The sequence below is a fragment of the Peromyscus maniculatus genome, chromosome 10 (genome assembly GCF_049852395.1).
Source record: "Peromyscus maniculatus bairdii isolate BWxNUB_F1_BW_parent chromosome 10, HU_Pman_BW_mat_3.1, whole genome shotgun sequence".
In the NCBI taxonomy this organism is placed as follows: domain Eukaryota; kingdom Metazoa; phylum Chordata; class Mammalia; order Rodentia; family Cricetidae; genus Peromyscus; species Peromyscus maniculatus.
Window position 1 is genome coordinate 53,915,415 of NC_134861.1, and position 26,634 is coordinate 53,942,048.

Below are 26,634 nucleotides of genomic sequence, written 5' to 3' on the forward strand. Positions count from 1 at the left end.
ATCTTTGACAAAGACTGTTCTCTCCATGTGTTATTCCGTCGAGGAAGTACAAAAATAGTATCAGTTGATTTCCCTATTGCACCTACATAAAGATCACATTTTGGCGTCATTTGGAAGCTATTGTCTGCAGAAGGAAGAACTGTGATGTGACTCATTTATACTCACCTGTCACCTGATGTACTTCAAGCACAGTCTTGGTTTGACGTCAACTAATCTTTAACATACTTTTCTTATTTGGGTGTCCCCAAGCACATCCTGGTACCAGGCTGTGTACTTCATGGCAATTACAAGCATCTTTTTTGTATCAAAATCTGAGAGGTTTCAATCTTGTTTTCTTTCTCTCTCCTTCCCTCTCTCCACTTGAAGTTACTTAGATATTGGTTTTTATTTTCTCTGTTTCTTGCATTTCATTCGGCTCTTCCACAGGGATGCTTTTGTTAGCAAATGTTGTTGGTGTTTCAGTGAATGTATGTAGAAACTTCCCTCATATATATTTATGGAAAATTATTCATAGGTACTTTACACTGCACACCTATAGGGATTTTCAGTCTTAGGATTGGGTAAGAAATTTGATTGTGTGGTTGTAGTTAATATAAGTCTTGATGGTAGCAGATATAAAATAAACATATTCCAGGGTATTAGCTCAGTACTTTATTTTTATCTCACAGGGACCAGTTGGCCGAGGTAGGATGGACCAAAGTTCTGGGTTTTATTTTGTATAGCAGTTCTGGTGTTCAGGCTCCTCCCATTTGTAATTACATTACACATAAGATCTCTGAGCTACTAGCTATAACCTCAAATCCAGCCTGCACAAGATCCACCATTGCTCTGGCCAGCTTGCTTCCAGTGATGTTGGATTGGTAAGTACTAGTCATGCTGCTGTGACAAAAACAAACAAACAAACAAACAAACAAAACAAAACAACCCCCCCCCTCCAAAAAAAAAGAACCCAGTAAAAACAAGAAACTATAGTTTCTGGCAGCACAGAAACTTTCCGATTATATGTCTCCAAATACTAACAAAACCCAATTCTTTTGGTGGTTATCTGACATTCTTTGGGACACCATTCAAAAGAAATAGCTTAGTTCTCACCTCAGCCTCCACACTGTCCATGACTGAGTGATATTATTATTTTTTTAATTCTAATATAGACAACTACAACAAGATAGGCTGTAGAAAGTGGAAATGAGTGTCTTTAAGGTTCTTAAGAGTAGAAAATGAAATTGCAGCATGGGCATGACCAAGACCCCTCTGAGTCTTGGTGGCATTCTTTCCCAAGTTTGCTGAGTACATCTTGACTGCAACTATATCCCTCCATGTCTCTCTAAAATCTTACATAACCTTTTTTTTTAAAATTGTGTCCTTGACTTTTTATTTTAGTGCTGGGAATTTAACCCAGGGCCTCACAAAGCCTAAGTGTACACTCTGCCACCAAACTGTCTCCCTGGCACTGTGCCTTTGACTTTATCTACTGTTTTCATCTTTTATAAGAATTCTAGCCGGGCGTTGGTGGCGCACGCCTTTAATCCCAGCACTCGGGAGGCAGAGCCAGGCGGATCTCTGTGAGTTCGAGGCCAGCCTGGGCTACCAAGTGAGCTCCAGGAAAGGCGCAAAGCTACACAGAGAAACCCTGTCTCGAAAAACCAAAAAAAAAAAAAAAAAAAAAAAAAAAAAAAAAAAAAAAAAAAAAAAAGAATTCTAGTTACACTGAACGAAGGGCCACATTAACAATCTCTGTTTAGCTTGCTTACTTTTAATAGTTTTTTAAATAAGGTCATGTTGCTAGGCAGCCAGGTTTAAGACTTTATCATGTCATATCATTGTGGAAGACAAGATTCTACCCAGGACAGAAAAACTGAGATCTTCTGTTTCCCTTTTTATTTCTTTGGCAAGTATTTGTCTAGTTATAGAATAAATCCAAGACATGACAATTATAATTATATTGAAATTAAAAAAAATATTTCCAGATGTTGACCAGGGCTTAGCTGACATCTTTTGATAAAGTTCCAGATAGTAATTTTGAATTTTTGGACTATGTAGTCATTTTCACAATTCCTCATCTTTTTCACTGTAGCGTGCAAGCAAACATAGACAATAGGAAAGAAATGTCCCTGTTCCACTAAGAGTGGATTTCATTGAACTCCATTTGCTTTATTGACTTTGGCCTGTGGACTCTAATATTTGCATGGCTGTGTTAGACTGTGCTTCATTATAACCTGGATGTGAACTTGATGAAATGAACCCCAGTACTGAGCTCAGACAAACATAAATTCAGGTTCCCGGCCATTGCTGAGTGGCTGTGATCATGAGTGGCTTACCCTCTGTAAGTTAACAGTCTCTCATTAATGAAATAGAGACAATGCCCATAAATCATGCTCACAGTCCACAGCTCACAGTACTGGTTCAGATTTAGTTGTCTGTGGAAGCATTCCTTCACAGGAGCAGTGCAGTACCATGAGTGAGGATTCTGGCTATTTGTGTATGTTTGATCTTGGGCAAATTCTTTTGTATTGCATGCTTCATTTTCTTCATCATTAAAATTGAGATAATAACAGTGCCTACATTTTAGCTTGCTTCTGACCTTCCAGTGGATTAATACATGTCATGCAATTAGACCATTGCCCGACACTTACTCAGCACTCAGGAAATGTTAAGGACAGGTATTACACATTATTTTTATAATTGACATCCCTTGTTACTCAGCAATAGGCTATATTATTGAATTTTATTTTTGTTGAATTTATGTCAAAGTGTGGGCCAAATGGGCAGTCATATTCATGACTAAGTACTGACCATTTTCTATTATTAGTGAGATTAGGATGGAAAAATGGTTCTTTTTTTTCATCCTTTACACTATTCATCCTCACATGCAGCGAGCAAAGGTATCAAACTGTTAGAGCAACTCTTGTATGCTCCAGCTGTACTAAGCAAAAGGTGTCCATACGTATAATGATTGGAAATTGAAGGCAAATGTAGTTACAGTTCTGTCTTTGTTATAAAAATTCAGCTGTTTTATCAACAACGTGGACACTATTTAAAGTCTTTCCCATTATCAAATATGTGAAGATGGGTAATTGTATTTTTATGTATAACAGACGTTTTCAAGGATATATAAAAGATGAAAACGTCTTCAGTAACTGTATTTTCTTACGTGTACTAACTTAACAAAAGCCAGAAGCTTTTGTATCTTATTAGAAATAAATAATGATGCCAGATAGAAATCTCGAACTTGGATTAGACTAGTAAATCAGAGGACTTCTCTGTTAACCAAGATGTCTACATTTGTTGATGTTACTTAGAAATATAAATTTGCCTTGAAATATGTGTGTAAATAATGAGAACTCTTGGGACTGCAGAGATAGCTCAGTGAGAAAAGTACCTGCCAAGCAAGCCTGATGAGCAGGGTTTGATCTCCAGCACCCATATAAATGGTTGGGGCTGGAGAAGTGGAGACATGTAGAACTCTGGAGCTCATTTGTCAAGTTCACTGAAAATTCTCAAAGAGCACGGTGCAGAGCGATGGAGGAAAACACCTGATGGTGACCCCTGACTTCCACACATATGTGCACACAATTGTATATTGAATGTTATGTGTGATATGTCACATGTTTCCAGCACACATGCCACTTGATGCTTATTTGAGTTACTGAAAATCCATAAATATGTGGCTTGATGTAGTTTTGTGTCTTCAGTTGGTTTATGGAAGTATTGTCTGAATTTGTAGGCTAGGTTAGTCTTGAACTCTCGATCCTCCTGTCTCAATTTACCTAATGCTGACATTACAGGCAAGTAGAAATTATTACTGGTGGCCATACCTGGTCAGCCTAGTGAATTTTTTTTAAATATTTGAGATATTATTTCAAGAGAAACAACAAAAGTCTGTATAAGCTTACCTGAATTTGTAAGCTCTCAGCAAGAAATGGCTCACTCTTTTAAAATAGTAAATTTGGAAAATCACATGTATCACTGTTTTTATTTTACTTATAAGTTAAAATTTGTGTGTGTGAGAGTAGTACATGTACATATGTGCATACATGTGTGTGTCATACCTCCGGACCCATCCTCCTTAGTTTTGGAGACATAGTCTACTAGGACTTTGGGGACATAAGTTCAGCAAGGTTACTGTCCAGTGGGCACTGGGATTCCTCTCAATTTTGCTTTCCAGCAGTGAGATTAGTCAGGCTAGCACCACTAAACTTTTTAGGTGAGTGGTAGTGATCAAACCCAGAACCTCATGCTTTTACCGTATGCACTTAAAGTTTCTCTCCCTGTTCTTCTGTAGCAGAGACCATTTGGCCATCTTGGTCGCATTGAACTCATTTAGTCATCACAGTTGTTGGGGCTTTGGTTTATTATTAATTCGACTGTAGCTTTTGAATATATATGTGTTCACGGTCGCTCTTACATTTGGTACACTATACAAGAACTTCTACCTACTCCCATTTATTTCCCTATTCCCAACATGTATGTTTTTTTTAAAGACTCTCTAACCTCTAGTCCCTCTAAATCCCCTTTACACAAGGACCCCTGAGACTATTAATTCATTAGGGCTGCTATTTCAAGGTACAAAAAAACAAACAAACAAACAAACAAACAAAAAAAACCTAAATGGTTGTAACCACAGAAATTTATTGTCTTGGCTCTGGAGGTGACAAGTCCAAAATTAAGGCGTTCTCATGGCTGATTCCTTCTGATGGCTGTGAGGAACAAGCTGCCCTGGCCCTCCCTCCTTGGCAAGTCTAAGCTCCTTCCAGTTCACCTGGCACTGTTCCTGTAGGCATATCTCTGTGTCTAGATTTTTCCCTTTTAAGAAGGACATAATTTATACTGGATTAGAGCCCACCCTAATGAGCTCACTCTAATTCTGTTACCTCTACAGAGGCCTTCCAAATAAGGTCACACTCAGAGGTTCTGAGCATTTAAAACTTCAACATTAAGATCTAGGGCAGCTTGATTTAATCGCTAACAGAACTATGGAGAAACTCACCTCTTTCAAGCCAGGGAGGAGAGAATGGAGAGGCTAAGCAACAGTTCAAGTCACAAATTCTCTTTGTGTCACAATTGGAAGAACACCAAAGTTGTTTTTCTTTTTCACTCCTTTTCTGAGAGTATTCTGCTCTGTCTCTCTACATTAACACATCTGTTTCTCCTACCTAGACAGGCAAATAGTTCTCAAACTTGGACACACATGTTTTGCTGAGAACCATGTGGAAGGCATTTAGTCATTTCATCCCCGTTTGCTTTGTTAGTGCTTAGCCCAAGGTTTTTAGTTACAGAAGTAAATATGGTTAATTTGTAGATACCTTCTACACGTAGGCACACCATGTATTCATTCAGAAAAAAACTTACTGAGAAGTCTCATAGTCCTGGTGACAGCTAGACATTTACCCTGTTATTGAATTAGGACGTGTGAATAATTTTCACAGCTTTTTCATTCTTGTGCTGTTAGTTATGTAAGTAGCTTCTGACGTTCAGATGCTCTTGAAAAAGCATGTGCTACCTCTAGCTAAGTATGCCTCTGACATTTCTAGGTACTGATGGTGTTCCTGTGATATCTGTGAAGGATTAGTCAGTCTTAGAAAATCCAAATCAGCATATTTCCTCTTCTTCATCCTAGCCACCGACATTCATCAACCTGAATCAGTAGCAGATTGCAAATGCATTAACATCAATCTATAGTGTAGATATTCTTGTCTTTCCCATCAAGTGAATAGGAGAATGCATCAAAATAGAAATTATTTATAGGCAACGTTGCAGTAAACATTTCAAGTATGTGAAATATTCAATATATATTTATTTTGGGCTTAATATACATAAGATGTGAAAAATGAAGAAAAACTGTTCCTATTACCTTTTTATATTTAAGATCCAAAAATGTTTCAGTGATGATGTATGAAAATACTGTAGATACTTCCACTGCATGTAACACACTTGGAAGGATATTGTGCTGAAGTGCTGTATATTTGTATTATATGCAAATTATGAGGTATATTCATTGGAATTTGGGGCTTAAAATGCTTGAAACCCGAGAGAACAAGTTTTACTTAGGCACATAACTTGAGTCACTTATCTCTGATGTATAATTTATAATATATTCTGCAACATTACTGATAGGTACAAACATGCTAATGTTTTCAAACTATTTTTTGTTCACCCAAAGTCTTCTTAGCAGCAATTGGGGGGTATTATGAAACGCACATGAAGTGTTCTGTTGGAGGGATAGTAAAGGAACAGGAAAGACTACTTAGGATAAACAGACAAAGTTAGTATAGAGATTGCTGTCTAGAGACCATGACAGGATTAGTACTGGAGATGGAGCAGAAAGCTTGACAGACCAAGGCCAAGCAAAAGTCAGACCCATGTGTGAAGCATGGCTTCCTGTTAAGAAGGACAGGCACTCTCTATCTGGTGTCAAAATCAGAAATAATTAGGGAAGAGATGTGAAAAATGTCAAGGAGTAGAAAGAATCTTCCAGAAAAGAAATTACGTTGCCAACTCTTCTTGTATTGATTAGCAAGAGTTGTGTAGTAAGAAGAAGAATTTGTAGCTGTCAAAGAAAGACCTGCCTAGGGCAACATTCCCCGTGTGTAATAAAAATAAAATGGTAATACAGCTTGAAATAAAAGAAAGTCAGGAACAAGCCTGTCTGATAGGCAGATAGATCCCTCACCCTCTACCCCTCCCTTCTCAGTGTCAGCTTTTCCTAAATGGACTCTCAATTGGGTGTTTTATAGTTCTCAGGGGTCCTTCCCTTTTTCTGGTTGTTCCTTTGTAGATACCCCCCATCCTACCCCACTTTGTCTGCAAACACAAAATCACCATCTCATGGAGTCTGTTTCTGCTTTTCCACCTATTCATGTCCTGCTAACTCTCCCACATGAGTGAAAGATAGAGGAGCTAGCTTTGGACCATTAGAAACTGTATCACTTTGACCCGTGTTTTGTTGCTCACACAGTCAAGTAGATTTATCCAGTTGAAGGAAGTTTGGAAGATGTAATCTTTGTGGGGTTTCTTGGACTCTAGAGATCAAGAGAAGGGTAGAAAGAGAAAGGAAACATATAGCCAGTGGCTTTTATCCAAACTGTTATAATATGGCCTGAAAGGACTTTCTATCTCTTCATGGCTAAAAGAAGAGAGACATATGCTGATTGCTAAGAAAACAGACCTTGAAACTTCAATGTATTTTCTGTTTGGCTTATCTGCTATGGTTTTGTGATCATTTGAAATTTTTGTCAAACAAGATCCTTAGTTAATATATCTACAGAGTGAAAAATATCAAAAATATGTAGTTTAACAGTATCCAGCAAAAGTGAATGCTAAGTGTTATTAAGTAGTTTTTAAAAGAAGTAAAGGCTAAAACCACATGGTTTCTCCTCAAACTTGTAGTTAGAATAAAAACTCCTAAAGTTTTGTTTCTTCCTGTCTTTCCCTTTTCTTCTGTTTTTTCTCACGTTTCATTCCTTCCTCTTCTTTTCTTTCTTTCCTTCTTTCCCATTTGTTTACTCCTTTTTTTAGTTTGTCAGTCAAACATGGATGAAACTGTGACCTGAATCTGATTTCTAGGCATGGAAACAGTAAGAATGGCTATTTTTCAGGTGAGACATAACCAAAAATGCAATAAGGGAAACATATCTATATTAGACATTTTTTATATTTAGAACTGTGATCAAATGAGCCGTACCTGAGGATTTTGGTAAAATTTCTCTCCTAGGCTCTGAGATATTACCACTTAAACGGCAGTGTCTTTGAAAGTACATAAATTCACCTTTTAGGCTTGAGTGTGTCTGTACTGAGTCTAATTGTGGCATCATGGAGATATGGTTTTTGCATTTGATTCTTAATTTGAATTATACTTTTTTTTGGCAAGAAACCTGACCAATAACAATAAAGCAATCATTGTCAAGATGACATGCAATATTGAACAGATTATGTCCTGGTTATATTTATATACTCATGATTCTGCCACCTGCAAATGTTGGCTTCATACTGAAGGTAGTTTTTCACAAGAAAAAGGAAGTAGAAATTATATACAAACATACATCATCATTTCCATCTTGATTTTCTATTTAAAAAACAGAATTTCCTTTCTTCTTCTAATCTGATGTCACATTTTGGATTATAGACTTCATTGATGATTTGATTAAAGTTAGGAATATGTCCCTGGAAAAAAGAAAACACTTAGATAACATGTTTTTGAAATATTTTTTCATACAATTTCAGTGGCAAACAGATACCCTACACCCCACTAATAATTTCTATTTCAGTATCTAATGCTTGGAAACTCCTATTTTTATCAGTATGTTACAATGATGTGTAGAATATGTAATGGAATGCCTCTTAGGTGTTTTACAATTACAATCAATTTTAAAGTATTGGAGAAATGCAATACCTAGGAATAATCAAAAAAGTTCAGGAGGTTTAACTAGCTGCCATAAAATATACAGTGAATGAAGCCAGCCAGTCCACACTTTTCCTCTAAGGGTTAAGATGTGTCAGTGGAAAAGGGAACTACAGAAAAACAAAACAAAACAAAACTCAGTTTCCATGCTCTCTGTAGAAAGTTTATGTTGCAAAGCTATTTTCAATATAAATTCCTTAATTAAAATAGTCTGACTAAGCACAATTTCATTGCCCAGATTTAAAGCACATGTAGACTACGTATAATTTGTTATATGGCACAGAGTTGTCATAGTTGTGAATCAGTGGCAAACACTGTGATCGGTATTAGCATCACTCTATACCTTTGCACCAAATTCCTATTATAGTTCTTTATTGGGTGAGGAATCATCTCCTGTGTGTCATACAGCTTGCGGCAAGCAAAACAAATATAGAAGCATCAGTCTTATGCTGTTGGCATCTTCTTTCCGTTTTTTTTTTTCCCTTGATATTTGTGATGGTTAGAATTGATTGTCAGCTTGATAGGATGTGGAATCATATAGGAGATAAACTTCCAGGGAATATCTGTGAGGGACTACCTTGATTTAATTGGCCTATGTATCTGAATGTTAGGGGTTACCTAGATTCAGCTAAGTGAAAAAGGAAGAGCCAACTTGCTGGAGAACATTGAAAAAGTAACGTGGACACCAGTATTGATTTCCCTCATCTTTATTCCTGTGGATGCAATGGGAGAAGTTGCCTCACCTTCTCACACCATGGTGGACTATAAAAGTAAATTGTTTCTGTGTTTTTGTGAGGGAGTTTTATCACAACAGTAAGACAAGTTGCTGTGGAACAATCTTTTTATACACTATGAATTATGTATTACTCTCATTGGCTAGTAAAAACCTGATTGGCCATAGGTAGCCCAGGCTTGTTAGTATTTTCTCTAATTTTGTCAAACACAAACAGACTAGATATTGTAACTGTAATTCTTACCTAATAACATTTTTACTATATGCAATTTACTATGTTAAAGTTAAAATTTTTCTTTTTTAATTTAGACAAAAAGGGGGAAATGCTGTTGAACTTTTTGTACACTATGAATATATATTACTCTCATTGACTAGTATAAAGCTGATTGGCTGATAGCTGGGCAGTAAGAGATTGAGGTTGAGAGCCAGACTAGGGGAATTCTGGGAAGAGAAAGGGCAGAGCCAAAGAGTCATCACAAACACAGAAAAGCAAGATGAGAGTGTCATACTGCGAAAAGATACCAAGCCATGGGGCTAAGCATAGATAAGAATTATGGGTTAATTTAAGTGTAAGAGTTAGCTAGTAACAAGACTGAGCTGTTGGCTGATCATCTATAATTCATATTCAGCCTCTGAGTTGGTTATTTTGGAACTGGTGGACAGGAAAGAAATGTCTACCTACTAGTAACTACTGCAGTATCCTAGATATTTAATTTATATGAAACCTCATTTTATAGCTGTACCTTTTTGGCAAAATGCAGGTCAATAATTTCCTCTTTTATTAACAAGAGTGATATTCAGTAACAAAGATAAGAAGTAGACGTGAACTCACATGAAGTAAACAAGGAGAGTGCAGCAGTAAATTGAACCAAGTGCTTCACTGTGTGTTCAGAGGCTGTCTTGTTGCTGGTGTGATTGAATTGGGGACTTAAATGAAGATATCCCTATTTGTTATTGTTGTAGTTACTGTCACAAAACACCTGACAGTTATTGTTAATGGAGGAGAACTTTATTCTGATTCAGTTTAAGGGAATTTAATGTGTCACTCTTGTGAAGCTGGTGTTTAGTGGGTCACTGGCAATGGGAACTTGCTGTCACCTTCTCACATGTTCATTACCAGGAAGCAGAAAACTTATTAGACTAACGTTGGGCGGGCTATTATCCTCAAGGCCTGCTCATTAGCAACTTCCTTCCTCCAGAGAGTCCCTACTGTTTGTAAGCTCCACAGCCATCAAAACAGAGCTGCTAGCTGGGGATAAAGTGGTAAAAATTCACGAGCTTTGAGGAATATTTCATGTCCAGTCTGTGGTCAACATCAAACATGGTCTCAAACACCAGTTCTCCTGTCTCTAGTTTGTGTTGGTTTTGCTGTCAGGGATCTTCAGTGGTCTCCCTAAATTCAAATGTACATGTTTTTAATCCCAACATGATCAGATTAGCTCTAATTGAGCCATACATCCTTCCCGAATTTTTGTATATGCACCTCTTTCTCTCCCTCCCCTCCCTCTCTGTGTGTGTGTCATGTATTGGTACAAGTTCACGAGTGCTCAAGTTCACATCCCTGAGTGCATGTCTAAAGATCAGAGATAAATGTCATGTGCCTTCCTCAGTCATTTTTAGCCGTATTTCTTGAAGCAGGGCATTTCACTGAACCTGGAGCTTGGCATTTCAGCTTGGAAACGCTTGGCATTTTGTTGGAGCTTGGCTAGTTCCTCCAGAGTTTGCCAGCCTCCATGCCTCTCCTCAGTGCTTCGATTAAAAACCTCTGCCACCACAGCCGGATCTTCTGTGGGTGCTGGTAAACTCAGGTCCTCAAACTTTTAGGGCAAGCATTTTTCATTGGTATTCTCTCTACAAATTGCCCCTGAATCAGATTGTTTGAGTAAGGTAGGGGAAGAAATAACAGACCTTTTTTTCTTCTCAGTCACAACCAATGGCCTGCAAGTAACAATGCAGACAAGAGCTAGTTGGGTTGTAGGTGCAGTTACTGACCTGGATAACAGTGTGCTTAGCATATCATTCCTGGAACAAAGAGGAGAGAAGAATGACTTCACTTGCCAACTATCTGTTTTCTTACCACAAGAAGGATGAGTCCTGGTAATCCAAAGGAACAGCTACCCACATCTAAGCACAGCATGAAGAAAAGAAACAAAAACAAAAACAAAAAAAACCCACTCACAGTTACAATAACCAGAGGTCACTGAGGAATTTGTGTCAACTCTAGCCAGCATTAGGAACCATTTTGTTCATTTCTAGCCATCCTCCACCACCATTTCTGGCTCTGTGACTGCAGTTAGGTCTCTTAACGGCTTTGGAATGTGGTGTTTGTGTGCCTAAAGGAGTCCTTTCATTTAAGAAATTACTTTTCCCAGAAAATTGAAAAGTGCTTTCAATAAGTCACACCATCTGCTGCTCTCATATTAAGTTAAAATTGGCTAAAATTGAATCTTCATTCATCTGACTTGCCGCTTTCACCTTCACAACTTTTGGCCGTGTTGTTTGAAATCAACCCTTAGTAATAGCCTTTCAGTTGGTAGGGCTGAAGTTCGGGGCCCTTTCCTAAATCTACAGCATTTTCCCATTTGTACTACTTCGTTATTGACTTTCATGATAAGAAAACGAATATAAAATTAGAGACCATATTTAAATAACAGTTCTTTAACATTAGTCATATAACTGCCACCAAAGCTGAGGGGTACCTTGAAAGGCCATCAAATAGAGGAACATCTCCATCGGGGTGCTATAAACCTGGGCCAATAATGATGGGAACAGTTTCCTAATTGTTTTTGGATATGTTAACTAGAAACCTGTCTTCTATGTACCAGGTGGCCAAATAAATAAAATATAGACCTGGGGAAGTTCCCCTCTCTGAAATTTAGGCACATGGGAAAATAAATATTTCATTGCATGCCTTACCTTTTGAAGAGCTGAAAGAAGATTAAAAAAAACACAATTTTTACTTATGGAAGTCACTGCCTTAGCAATAGCTGTGATTACTGGAACATGAACTCATGCCAAAGGTTAGTAGACACTTACCCAGCATTCCCAGTAATCTTATATCTGTGCTAACTTTAACTCACGTCTCAAGTGTTTTATAGTTTCCATTTTATCACTGGAGTCTCTTATTGCCCACAAATCCAGTCTAGAAAACAGAGGTATCCCATATGCCTTAATGTCAAGGAACTGTTCTTTGTCTTATATTGTAGAAAATATTTTCCCTTGTTATCTGTCAGTAGGCCATTTTATTTTATCTTTTTAGACAGTGAATTTTCTTATCGAGTGTGTGTACTTGCACACATATATACACCTTTCTCAGGAACATTTCTCTATTTCACTACACTGACTTTTCTAAATGTCTCAGAGTCTCATGGAGGTAATTAGTAAGAATGAATTGTTATCTGCTCTTTCATGGTGGAAAAAAAGCAAGGCACATAAAATTTAATTGATGTACCCACTCAGCTTGTTAGTGGTAGCATAACCAAACAACATTGCTCAGGTACTTCCTGGGGATATGCACTCAAATAAAAGATGTAAAATCTTCCATCCATTCTCCATCCATATGCAGGATATTTCCTTTTTCCTTGAAATACTTTTAGAGTAGCTGTAGGCCTAAGCAATTATTGAGTCATGGATTTGGAATTTAGGACCTCAGTGTATTTGCTTATCACACCAGTGTGAGGAAGGTGACATGGTACTGTGTGTTTCTCATACTTTTTGAGTCCTCTGGATATTGAGAACTATTTCCATGACAATGAATAGACAGGTGGACATTTGTCTTGCATTAGCTTGGACTTCATTGGATATGCTCTGATATTTTATGTTTTGATATTTTGTATTTTCTTTTTAATAGTGATATTGTCTACTAAAATTATTTCATGCCATTCTAAATGATTATGGCTGAAAGAATGAAACACACTAATAAACTAAAAGCAACATTGTCAGTGACATATTGTTTCCAAATTTCTTGGCGTTGTCATTTCCTTACAGACACTAATTATCTTTCTCACAGTCTTAGAATTTCCTTACAGTTCTCTAATAATGAGCATGACCATAGTTTTACTGAGTTTAAAATGGGGCATTCCTCCTTTTTAAAGGAGGCTTAGCAAATAACTGTGAGAAGAACTAGTATTTCTTAGTCTTTATTGACAAATCTGTCCCATTTGTCTTTCCTATTTTGTTGCTTTTATTTCCATAGGGGGAAGGATTTTTCAAAGCATCTCATATTCTATTTTATTTAATATTGTCCATTAGACATATTGTCCTATGCTAGGTACTGGTATACTTCCTCTCTGTTAACTTCTTAATACTATAATGATATGCATACACGGAGTAAAAGTAGTAACTACACTGTCCACTTTCCATGAATGCTGTTGATGTCTGTATGCAATGAGTGTTGAAACTATTCACATTTCATGTATGGAAAGAGACAAGGAGTTCTGCACACACTGATGGGGATACAGCATTAAAGCTAAAGCAATTTGACTCCTGTTCAAATGACATGGTTTTCAGGTGTTTTCCTGTTTCTCACATATACATGTTGATAAGCAGGTAGTGTGCCACTGCACTCAGGTTGACTCAGTTTCACCTTTTGTTTTGCTGCTTATCAGCGTGAAAAAAAATCAGACAAGTGACTAAAACTATTTTCTCATCTACAGCAATGTAGTTGTGGTATGTGTTTTGGATGAATTAAGAAAATCATCAGTATGGAATGCCTAACACAAATCATATAAAAAGCATCTTGAAAGGATAGACTATCTTTTAGTTTTTCAATCTCTGTCTAGAGTATTTCTTTTGAAATATAAATTTCTCTCTTTTTCTCTCTCCCTCCATCTTGTTTCTCCTCCTCTTTCTTTGTGTGTGTGAGCTATGAACAAGGCAGTCTTACACTTAGTAAATAAAACAGTGGACTGCTAAAGTAGCTATGACTAAATAATGATTCTCTGTTGGTGATACAAATATTGGATTTCTTGAAATAGCTATTGTCTCTTTCAATATGAATTCTTAGTGCTAAGTTTTTTTATAAGCATACTTTCATCACAATTAGTTGAAGCAGAAACTGTGTGTGTATTTTTTCTTCTGTATTATGCTGAAGGATTATCAAGCTTGTCTTTACATCCTAAGATCCACAACACTGAAATACAGTAGGCACTCAATAAATGGTTATTATGCTGTCTAATACACTGAACTACAGTGTGAAGTGTCTAATACAATTTAAGGCCACAGCAAGGTAAACACATATTTGTTGTCTACAGAATGTCATGTTTTCCCAAAGGCCTTCATTAAATGCACAAGAAGACATATCCGTTGTATTCTCTAGTATCTCTTTTTCCCTCTAATAATGTTAAATTCATGTGAATGCAATTTGACCAAAGATAATTTTGTTAATTTTATGTTTAGTTCAAGGATGCTGTAAATCACAAAGTGTGCATAGTCACTTTTATGTGGAAAGATTTCTATGTCAGAATACTACACATTTGAAATTGGACCTGTACTCTTGCTCTACATGATAGTATTCAGAATTTTATAACAGGAGTAATATTGGGCCTTTTATAAATGGATCTATATAAATAATTCCATCATAATTTCAAAATTCGAATGCTATCATTATTCTCTGTGAGGTGGTTTAATAAAATACAATAACAACACATATATGCTGAATGTGATAAGCCTGTAAATATGAGAGTCATGTTATACTTAGCTACAATAATTAATCAATAAAATTCAGTTTGAGAGATAATTCTATAGGTGAAATAGAAAAAAAGAAAATTCTGTTGTTCAACAAAAATGAACTGTAATGCAAAAAACAAGTGAGGTAGAGAGAAAAATCTATACATTAAGGATGCATTATAATAAATTGGCAGCGTGTAGAAAATTTAGGTCCTATTTTAAAAAAACATAGAGCAAAATTTATATGTAGATTGGAAACAATTGAAAATACAAATAATGGGTATTTAAAAAGAATTATTGTGAACTGAGTAAAAAAAAAAATGTGACTCAGTTCCAGAACTCTGTGTTATTCAGATAGATGGTAGAGTATGGATGGAGTGAGAAGATATCTGGGATTCACTTCCTGGCCACTGGGAAAGATGGGAAAAATAGAACAGATGGTTCTTGGAATAATACCTGTGGAGACAAGACAAATGTGTCCATTAGAACATGCACTACTTTGTGGAATTTACCATATGACTGAAATTTTCCATTGCAAAACAAGCTTGAAAATTTACTAGACATTATTTTATAACTACTCAATAAACTGGTAGAATTCTGAGCTAGAAAACAGAGGAGCTTTAAGGAAACTTATGTGCTCTTGTTTGAAAATAACGGAATGCTTGGAAAGGTTAGTTGAATATTCTTTGGCATATATAAAGGCCATATATTTCACTACTGATTTTTTTTCATCAGGAAAGCTGATATTTAGGAGCTTTATCAAATTTATCTTAGACTATAACATACAAAGTTCAGAAATTAAACAACAAAAAGACACACATAGTGATGTTCAATGGTGTAAATAAGAATGCAGTTTAATTTTTTTTTTCAAAATTTGTTGTGAACTTAGCAAATGTCATAGGACTGCTGTCCTCCTGTCACTGGAACAACATGGCATAACTTCAGAGGCTTGTATGGCACAGAAATTTGTGTCTCCCACTTTTTGTGTATGGGAAGCCTATAGCGAGATGCCGGCAGATTTAGCATCTGGTGAAGTTCTCTTAGAACATAACAACATCAGACTGGGCACTAGAGACATAAATCAGCACCAATTTAAGAAATAAGCAGTTTCATTGTGTAGATAAATATGTAGATTAATGGTTTCAGGACAACAGGATGAGTGCAATAACATATACAAGGTTGTCAGTCAAATTGGCATGTGCATCTATGGAAACCCCATTAAGCCTTTGAAGTGATATATGCATGTCATTTACTTGTGGTGATTTAGATTATACAGTTCAGTCATTATTAAAAAAAACTTTATGGAAATATTTGCTTCTGACCAATATCTTTTCAAAAATATAGACATGAAAATCACGGTCTAAGTTATAATTTATGCGTCCAGTGTATCTGATTTTCATTTAAAGCAATTCTCATTAATTTAATTTGAAGTATTCTAAAGCTGAACAAATAGATAATTGTCTTATACACTTTAGGTACTTTCAATTGTGTGCTTAATATAAATACCTTATAGTTGTATATTACTTATAATGCATTGTGTTTTATGGGCCAGTTTAAAGATGGAACTGTGGATTGTGTACAAAGCATTTGCAGTTCAAGCATGAAGACCGTAGTTTAGATCTCCAGCAGCCTAGTGGACAGTTGAGCCCACCTATAATTCTGGCTCTAGGGAAGAACAGAAAGGAGGTCTCTGGGTCTTTTTCCCTGGGTTTGTTGACAGACACTACCTCAGGGAATGTAATGGAGAACAGTGGAAGAAAAGACAGAACACCAACCTTCAGGCTCCACATGCACACACATGTAATGCACCTGCCCATATGTACCCTAAACATGAGAACAGACACACTCACACCACAAGCAAGCACATGCACAAAATACAGAATTGGTTAAGATCTCATCATTTATTATTTTTCTTCATGACTTGTAACCATAAGTTTTCTCAGGTCCTGCCCAGCCCCTCAGTCCTGCAGCCACTTATAAAATAATCACCCAGAGGCTCAATATTAATTGCAAATTATATGACCTATGGCTCAGGCTTCTTACTAGCTAGCTCTTATAAAATGTGATTAAATCACTAGCATGTTGCTGGAGGGCTTCTCTCCAGGTTCCCCAAGCCCCGCAGTCCCACAATCCACATATGAAATAATCACTCAGACGCTTATATCACTTATAAACTGTATGGCCGTGGCAGGCTTCTTGCTAACTGTTCTTTTATCTTAAATTAACCCATTTTTATAAATCTATACCTTGCCACGTGGCTGGTGGCTTCCCAGCATCTTCACATGCTGCTTGTCCTGGCGGTGACTGCAGTGTCTCTCCCCCAGCCTTCCGCTTCCCAGAATTCTCCTCTCTCCTTGTCCCACCTACTTCTTGCCTCGTCACTGGCCACCAGTGTTTTATTTATATAGAACAATATCCACAGCACTAGCAACCCACAGAATCAGCTTAATGATCAAAGGAATTTATTTGGGAGTAAACTCACAACCACGGCAGATTTATTGTAGGGTCTGGGAAAGCTGAGCTATGTCCTACACTGAAAGGCTTGGCCCAAGATCTCAGCATCCAAACCACGAGGTAGCTAAGAAAGAGCCCTGCATACCATCCAAGGTCTTAAGGGTCTCTGGTGGCCAAGCTCCAGGGTCAGGTACCTCAAGGTCATAGGCAGGTGTAACAGTTACAGCTGCCTCATTCGGTGTGGTGCTTTAAGGCATGGCTCAAACAGCCACCCATTACATCAATTATATAGTCAATATCGATTTCTGAGATTTGAACATTTTGAACACTTAAACTAAAACATATGTTATTGTATTTCTGTCAGACTGTATAGTGTTTTGAAAGAGATCACTCTTTTGAGGGGCATTATTGAAGTTCAAATTGCTAGTTTATGTTAATAGTTTTCAAGGTTAGGTAGTAAAAAATAGGATAATTATGTAGAAGTGATTCATACAAACATGTTTTGGGAGAAAAATTCTATTATTTTTATGACTATACTTAAAATCTTACCATGATCCATAACATGTGACATCAGCAGTGTTTTAATAATATATGAATGAAGAAACTAATATCCCCAAACTGTGGAATGTATCTTTACAGTCGCCATGTTAACACAGTTGAATGGGGAGCCTCTCTTTTACTAAACATAACAAAGCAACATGGTGAAGAGAAGTTCTGAAAGCTGGTAATAGGACTACAGGAGATACTGTGTAAATGCCTGATGAAAAATAAAAGCTACTGTATTTACACAATGTATGCTTTCTAGCTCTCTGTGTTTCTCTTTCTTTGGTTCCCTATCAAGGAGGCCTATTGTTATCAGCTGTCATTTTTAGTTGTCTATGAGTTCCTGTCTGTTGATCGAGAGAATTACTTTGGTTTAATATCATGGTCCAGCAAAGGGATGTCACACCTTGGAGGTCTAGTGACTGTTTACAACCTCCAGTGAATCAGAGTCAGCACTTAATTAAATTGACTGAATATGTTGCTTGTCTATGGGGAGATTTGATTCTGATGCCATAAATTCTGTCTCTGCTTTACTCAATATTCAGTGCTGTAGAGAAACAGTACTCCTGATGTTATCAAACCCTAAGAGTATTTACTACATGTATAATTTGTGGGGCTCCTAGTTATGTGGATTAACTGGATGTTGGTCAGGATCTTGTTACCCTTAAAGGCTTTCTCTTCTTCCTAATGGGGGACTGATACTGCCTGGCGCATTCTAATTCTCTCTCTCTCTCTCTCTCTCTCTCTCTCTCTCTCTCTCTCTCTCTCTCTCTTTCATTTAACTGTACAAAGAACAGCAGCTATAATAAACTGCATTAAGGAAGGGAAGCAAATAGCTAAAAGGCATTTGCTTAGCAATAAAAATCTCCTAATTAATTGTATGTTCCAATAAACTAGTTGAATCTGACTTTTTTCATTTAGTCTTTGATTGGCTGCTTTTTGTTATTGTTGTTGCTGCTGCTGTTGTTTTTTCTTTTTTCTTTTCTTTTATGTGTTGGGATTGTACACTCCAGAGAGTTTGGGGTATCATTATGCCAGGAAGCATCATGAGAGAGGACTATCATTTTATATGTAACAAGTCAGACTTCTACTCAGTTTAAGTGGAAAATGGTCTATACAACTGTTGAAAACTGACATCAATTTTACATAAAATAGACAGAAAAAAGGAAAGTGTACCAAAAATATGAATGTTGAATATAGTAATTTTATATTAATTTAAGTATGTTATCAATGAAAAATATGGGAAAAGATTGGCAGAAAATATTTACTGTTTATAAAATAGACTGCACAAAAAGATTCTATAAACTATCCATGGATGGATGTATATAAAAAGGAAGAGTATTGAGAAGAAAAATACCACATACAATCTTTCCAGAAATAACTGGAACGATACTAAACTTACTATAATATTTCTCAGTGAACTAGAATCTGAAATATAATGATAACAAAGCAGAACTCTCATTATTAAACAAAATTCCAAGGAGAACTTTATTAATTACAAATTATTCTGCACAGATCTGTTAAAAATGATAAAATTTTAGTCGCTTTACTTTGATGGATCCAAATAATCTGGCATTCATAAGTGAACAGCACAATGTGAACTGAATAATCATATTCTAAGTGTTAATATGAAATTTCTCATGCCTTTAGTATCAAAAGTTATGCACACAGGAAACAGCACAGAGGGTCTACATAATTGTATTGTTTCCTGAATTGGAGAAGCCAGATTGGCAGATGCTGTTATGAATTAGGACACTCAACACCTGTTAATTAAATAGTATAACTGACCCCTTCCAGCAATGTATCACTTCATACTTACCAAGACATCTTCCACTCTACAAAGAAAACAGACATACTCTTTGTTTCTGCCTATAATTTGACTATTACAGTGAAGTGAGATCATCATTGTTTAAAGAGTTCTAGGAATGTTGTACAGTCACCTTTTGAAGATAAGCATTGTTAGGAAAAACTTATATTCTTCTTTTACTCTATGTATTATCTATCACAGTCTATATATTCTCAAAATTATCAGCATCCAGTTCTTAAATAATTTTAAAATTTCCAAGCAATGCTAGTGGTAGGTTCACTTGTAGCATATTTTAATTTTCCAAAATGTTAACAATAAATTTGTTTCTGGGAGTGGAAATCTCTCTCTCTCTCTCTCTCTCTCTCTCTCTCTCTCTCTCTCTCTCTCTGTTTGTGTGTGTGAGAGACATAGAGACAGAGATAAAGAGACCTCCACAGAGAGACAGACAGACAGAATAATGAGGAGGTGAGGAGGGAGGGAGCAATGGAGAGAGAATCACTTTGTGGGTGTGTAGCTAGAGTTTTCCTATCTTGACCACAGTCAGGACAAATCTCTGTCGCCTAACAGTCCCACAGTCTCTCAGACCCAACCAGGTGAACACAGAGACTTATATTGCTTACAAACTGTATGGCCATGGCAGGCTTCTTGCTAACTGTTCTTATAGCTTAAATTAATCCATTTCTATAAATCTATACCTTGCCATGTGGCTTGTGGCTTACCGGCATCTTCACATGCTGCTTGTCATGGCAGTGGCTGGCAGTGTCCCGTCCCTACCCCCCCCACTTCCTATTCTTTCTTTTATCTTCTCTGTTAGTCCTGCCTATACTTCCTGCCTAGCCACTGGCCAATCAGTGTTTTATTTATTGACCAATCAGAGCAATTTGACATACAGACCATCCCACAGCAGGGGTGTAATAAATTTCACAGAATGGTTAACTATTCAGTATGCTGCTATTCATTGTATTATATGTCTATAGAATTGGCAAATTGCTTTTGTTTCTCAGTTGGTGTATAGTTTTCTTCAAGTTGAGCTGTGAATTCAGCCATTCAGCTCCTTTTCTGGTCTGCAGGTGTGTGAAATAATAATCCTGTAGAAATCTGACTTGCTATATGTGTGATTTGAATGTTTCAGTTTCCTGGTGGTAAGGTTCATTTTGTTGAATGTTAGTAACTAACAAAGAATCTTTTGCCTCTGCTTCCAGAAATTATAATCTCATTTGTGGGTGAAATAAGGAGTAAATTTTGCTTAAATAATGTATGTGTATGGTTTATTCTGTTACTTAAAGTACTGTTTTCTCAGTATAATTTGACAACAGTGTGCATAATTCACCATGCTTTAATATGTTAGATTAATATCCTGTAGAGTGATAATGTTCACTACAGGTTTGTGCAATCAGTGGGATAGAGAGAGATTATTGATGGTGATAGCCATTCACACTTCTTTAGGTTATTGCTCAAGGTGCTAGACAGATTCCTAACTGTCCCTGGAGAAATAAAACAAAACCTTTCAATATTCTTCATCGTATCTGATCGCAAATTATTTATTGTATGAGATATTTTATTTTGGTTCTGAAACATGATTTCTGTTGGAACATTAATCTTGCATGAAAATAATCACGTTTAAAAGAAAGCCTTCAGGGGCTGGAGAGATGGCTCAGCTGTTAAGAACATGGCTGCTAATCCAGAGGATCCGGGTTTAATTCCCAGTACCCTCATGACAGCTCACAACTGTCTGTAACTCCATTTGCAGGGAATCTAATACTCTTATACAAACACACTTATAGGCAAAACAACAATCATATAAGAAGTAAATAATTTATTTTTAAAAATTATAAAAAAGAAAGTAAAGAAGAAGGCATAGGGTTTACATAGAACTAGCTAAGGCAGTGTGAATATTTCTTTACACCAGATACCTTCATTCTGGAGCAAAGATCTATCCTAAAGAACGTATCTGCTGCTTTAAAGTGCTATCAAGTACAGAAATGTTAGGAGAACTTTTCCCCTTTATGTGTAGCAAAGCGCATACTAGTGAATTACAGCATAGTCTTCCTAGTTCTGTAGTTTCTGGGGAAACTCAGGAGATGAGAGTAGGGTAATGGCTAAACTGAGACCATCGGTTAAATTTGGCAAAATAAGAACTAACTTTTGCTGTCACAATCTCAAAGCTTAACCAAGTAAGAGATGTTTCAGTTGTAAGTATCTCTTGTAAGGAATACGTCATGAAACAAATACTTATATTTTGAATGTGAATTTTGGGACATTGTGAGAAGAAAAAGCAACTCCAGGAGTAGAGAGACTCAGAACCAGTGCCTGCACTTTGTATGCTTCAGTGCCCAATGTTAGTCAACATCTCTGAAAAAAAAATTCATCAAGAGAAAAGCTATGTATAATCCTCTGTCATTTTATTGTGTGTTTAGTTACTTGCTGGGTAGTGGTGGTACACATCTTTAATCTCAGTACTTAGGAGGCAGACGCAGGTGGATCTCTGAGTTAAAGGCCAGCCTGGTCTACATATCGAGTTCTAGGACAGACTGGGCTATACAGAGACACCTTGCCTCAAATAACTAAAAAAAAAAAAAAAAAAAAAAAAAAAAAAAAAAAAAAACCCAAAACCAAAGACAAATAACCCCAAATTTCTCTTTACTAAAAAGTTATAGTTTTTATTTTTTTAATTTCAATTTTAGTAATATATCTAATGTCAGCTTCACCTTTTACTGTGGCCAAATGAGTAATGATACAGACATTTTTGTTTCTCACTAAGATAACAAAATTTCAATAGGAACATTAAAACATTTATGAAAATAAGAAGCACCCATCTGATACTAATAATATTGAAGGGTATAAAGACTCTAGACTTCTGAAGAACCTTCTAGATCTGTCAGCAAGACATGCATAAATAACCAGGAGATAATTGCTATATTTATTTTACAGTCTTATATGTACATCTTTGGTGTTCTATAACATAATTTCAATTAGTAAAATAAAAATATTTCAAGTTAATTCAGGTGAAATATTTTAAAAATCAGATTAAAAGAGTCTATGAGCAGGCAAATGATGATAATATCTGATATGCTTCTAATGTGGTTTAGATTACAGCTAGATTTTCCCTAATGGTATCTGTTTCACAAACTTCAAACTGTTGTACCTCTATAAACCTTACTTGCCCTTATTCATTTTGCTTCTATTCAGAATCAGAGCAACCTGTCTGTTGTTAGCTAACCTATAGCAAAGTTTGAGCAGTTGTGTGGGTTTTTTGTTTGTTTTTGTTTGTTTGTTTGTTTCCTTGGAGCATTCTATGATGTGGGATATCTCCCTTCTTTTCCAAGCACATCTAAAGATGTAGAAATATTGAAGCAAGTATCCTTGAGTATTGGCTCTAAACTAGTTTGATGCAGATTCTCTTTTCCTGCCGTCTTATTCATCATAATTTATACGATAAAACAGTCTAAACAAGAGCAAGCACACTCAAAGAAACGATGCCATCAAGGATGGATGTGGCTAGTCTGTCAATTCAATATGGCAATGATTGGAAACACTATCAATACTTTATTTTCCCACTCACTCAAAATGATTCATCTGTTCATGAATTATGGAACTCTAGGTCTCATAGCACAGGCATTCAGAGCACTCCATCCACTCTGATAAGCAAGAGCGATTCTCAGTGTATAATAAGGAGTTTCAACAGGTATTGCTTCATTCTGAACACATAACATAGCTTATTATTTTGATGACATGTTTATTTTCTTTTCATTTATATTGTGAAAGACTTCTGACTAAATCTCTTTATATTTGCATTTTGGACTGTAAATTTTGAGAGAGTATTTATTGCAATTTAGGTATATGGATTTGAACAGGCAAATTATTCTTACTGTGATATTGGAAAGCAAATGAAATTTAAAAGGACATTTGTTTGAAATTTTTATCAGTTCCAATGCAGCTTAGTTGTTGTTGATTTCGGATGTTACTCAAATGCTGAGCTGGCTGACACTGTTCTGTAATATTTTTCCCCCTTTAAAGCTCTCAGTCACCATGAATGAGAAAAATAAACTCTATAAATGTATAAATTACCTTGCACTTTAAACATAAAAAGAAAACTTTATCTCTGGCACAAGAAATGATTGGTTTTTCTTTTCCTTTTAGTTTTACATATGATGAGTAATTTGACAAATTAGGTATAGTAAAACCACACTAATTTAGACTAATTGTGTGGAAAATTTTAATGAAGGAGTGGAAAATCTGATAAAGATTTAAAGAAGGATGTACTTTTTCAGAATATTTACTGTGTCTCTGAAAACAGCTAATTGAACCATAATTTTGACGTAATATATGACTTTTACTAGAAGAATGTGATTTTTTTTTGCAATTTACACACAATTTTTCACATACACAGAAACCAGCACACTTTTGAAATGTTAGCCAAACAATTCTCACTTCTTACCTGCCCCCTAGGAGCCTTTTTCACACCAGCAAATTGCCTCACAAACTCCTCTTTCAATGATAATACAAATATTTAAAGAACCTTGAAAATGTGAGATTTAAAAAAAAAAAACCTCTCTCATTTATTGCTTCATTCAATCAACAATATCCTGAGTGTAGTAGTATACTTAGTCATAAACAAGAAACTTGGGATTTTTGCACTTATTCAAAAACATCGATAGAAGGTTAACTTAGGGAATCCTGATATAAAATCCTTGTTAATCTGCATATTGATGTCCTTTAATACTTGGTATAAGATAATTACTTTAACACTTTAATAGAAATAAAATGAAGGCATTTGGTGTAGACATTGGTTGAATATATTTCTCTTAGTTGCAGACTTTTAAAACATGGCTAGAACTCTAAGTTTTCAAACTTTCCTTAACCAAAGCTGTGTAAATTGATAATTTTGATCATGATGGTAGATAATAATGATAATCAGGTAAAATGAATTGTAAACATACATAGATGTTTATCTAGCTGTAATAAATCACATTGGTCAATACTGTAGACAAATAAAAGTGATTTAATTTACCTTTCTGTAGTAATATCCTGGGAATGGTAATAAGAGTGCTCCTGGGTAGTTTGGAGAAATCATTTGATACAATGCATTTGATTCTTTAGTAACAATGGATCACATCTTCACAGCCTGGTTAATAAGCTGATTTCAGACTTTTAGTGGTCTGTCTTACTCATGTATCTCTGATGTACACCGGACATAGTACCTCCTTTTACCTGAAGGGTACACTTTGTTGTGAAATCCTAATAAGAAATTTGGGAAGCTAAATTTTCCAATTTGCCATAGGATAAATAAACATTAAAGAATAGAGGTCAGTCAAATTGAGTTAACATGCCCTTAGTTTGTAACCATAAATGTAGCCTCAAGAGAAAAAGCTTGAAGGAAATAAATGGTCATAGATTGCATTTGATGGCTTTTCTTTTTCCTTTCTTTTTCTGTCATTCTTTTTTTTTTTTTTTTTTTTTTTTTTTTTTTTTTTTTTTTTGGTCAGGGGATTGGCTTGATGTAGACTTGATCTCTGGGATCTTTAAAAAACTTGAAGGAGAGTTTTAAGGTACTGTTCCAAAATAGAACACTTGGCTGTTATGTATAGCTGGAAGTTTCTCTGATCCTGCCCAACCCATTGTCAGGATGAATCTCTCCCACCCACATCCTGCAGCAGCTTGGTCCTAAGTAAACACACATTTTACTTACAAATTGTATGGCCAATGTGTCAGCATTCTTGCTAGCTAGCTCTTATAACTTAACTCAATCCATAACTATTAATCTATGTATTGCCACGTGTTCTGTGGCTTTACCTGCGTCCCATTATGTGTTGTTCCTTGGACTGAAGTTTAATGTCTTCTCCCACTCTCCTTTCTCCTCTCACTATCTTGGGTTTTTCCTGCCTGGCTCCATCCTGCCCTGCCATAGGCCAATACAGCTTTATTTATTAGCCAATGGGAGCAACACATATTCACAATATACAGAAAGATATCCCACAGCATTTTCCCTTTTCTGTCTAATCAAAAAGGACGGTTTTAACTTTAACATAGTAAAATTACATATAATTGAACAGTTATCAAGCAAGAATTACAGTTACAATAGCTATTCTACTTGTATTTGACAAGTTTAAAGAAAATATTCTATTATATATTCTATATTTGTGGGTCTAAAGTTTCATATCTAATTTACCTTTTATCATAACCAATGAAAATTATAACTGTCTAGTCTTCAACTACACCAAAGACTCTACAAGGATATAATATTCCTGAGTAAATAGAAAGTGCATGGCAAGCAACTTCCACAATTCTAGAAATGACAGAGACATCTGGCTACATGGACAGTCATCCAATGTTCCTCTGTAATGTTGGGGCATCCATCTTCAGCCTACAGACCTAGAGTTCTCAGTCACTTCTCCCTGTGTCTTACGGAATGTCTGGCAGTCTCCTCTGTGAAGCATGAACCTGAAGGACCATCTCTCCTTGTTGTGGCGTAATTTAGTAGTCATTTTCCTATGGGTCCTGTATGTCCAGTTTCTACAACATCCTGTCAAGCAGGCAAGGCAAGGGCACTTCTTTTAGCCCAATGATTAACTTTTGCCACAAAGAAAGCAAACTCCATTAATGGGTTTCTTCACTTCCCATCATCTTCTTTGAAGTAGATTAGTGCTGCTAGGAGCGGATGTGTCTCATTGTCCAGGAAAGTCTAAGTTCTTAAAACATTTTAAATGCTATGTTCTATAGGTCTTTGAAGTGTTTGAAGATTATCTACCTAATTAAAATATACCTATGTATATCTAGAAAACCTAACTAACATGACTATAAGTTTAATTATCATAGATGATTAATTATTAATCTGTATTTCTTAATTATACATTACAATTTTAAGAGTGGCATAAACATAATATGCTAAACAAGAGTAGAAGTATACATACAGTATAACAAAATTAACTTTAAATCAATAAACCAAAATCCATAGCAATGTAAAATATTTCAAACAAGTTGTTGCTGTTTAAAAGTAGATTCAATAATCTACCCTTTTATCCTATCATTTTT

The 26,634-nt window shown here is 36.0% G+C and overlaps 1 protein-coding gene and 1 long non-coding RNA gene across 13 annotated transcripts in view; one reads left to right on the forward strand and one right to left on the reverse strand.

Moving 5' to 3' along the window:
- Pcdh7 (protocadherin 7) overlaps positions 1-26,634 on the forward strand; it is a 420,558-nt gene that overhangs the window by 156,796 nt on the left and 237,128 nt on the right. The gene's annotated exons all lie outside the window — the stretch shown is intronic.
- Positions 4,988-11,451, reverse strand: LOC107402994 (uncharacterized). 2 transcript variants are annotated; one of them, XR_006076497.2, is made up of 4 exons: positions 11,311-11,451; positions 11,040-11,153; positions 8,040-8,160; positions 4,988-5,635 (listed from the first exon to the last, which is right to left on the reverse strand). It is a non-coding gene; the product is annotated as an uncharacterized LOC107402994 (long non-coding RNA). The 2 variants fall into 2 exon arrangements; XR_006076496.2 differs by lacking the exon at positions 4,988-5,635 and adding an exon at positions 5,775-7,559.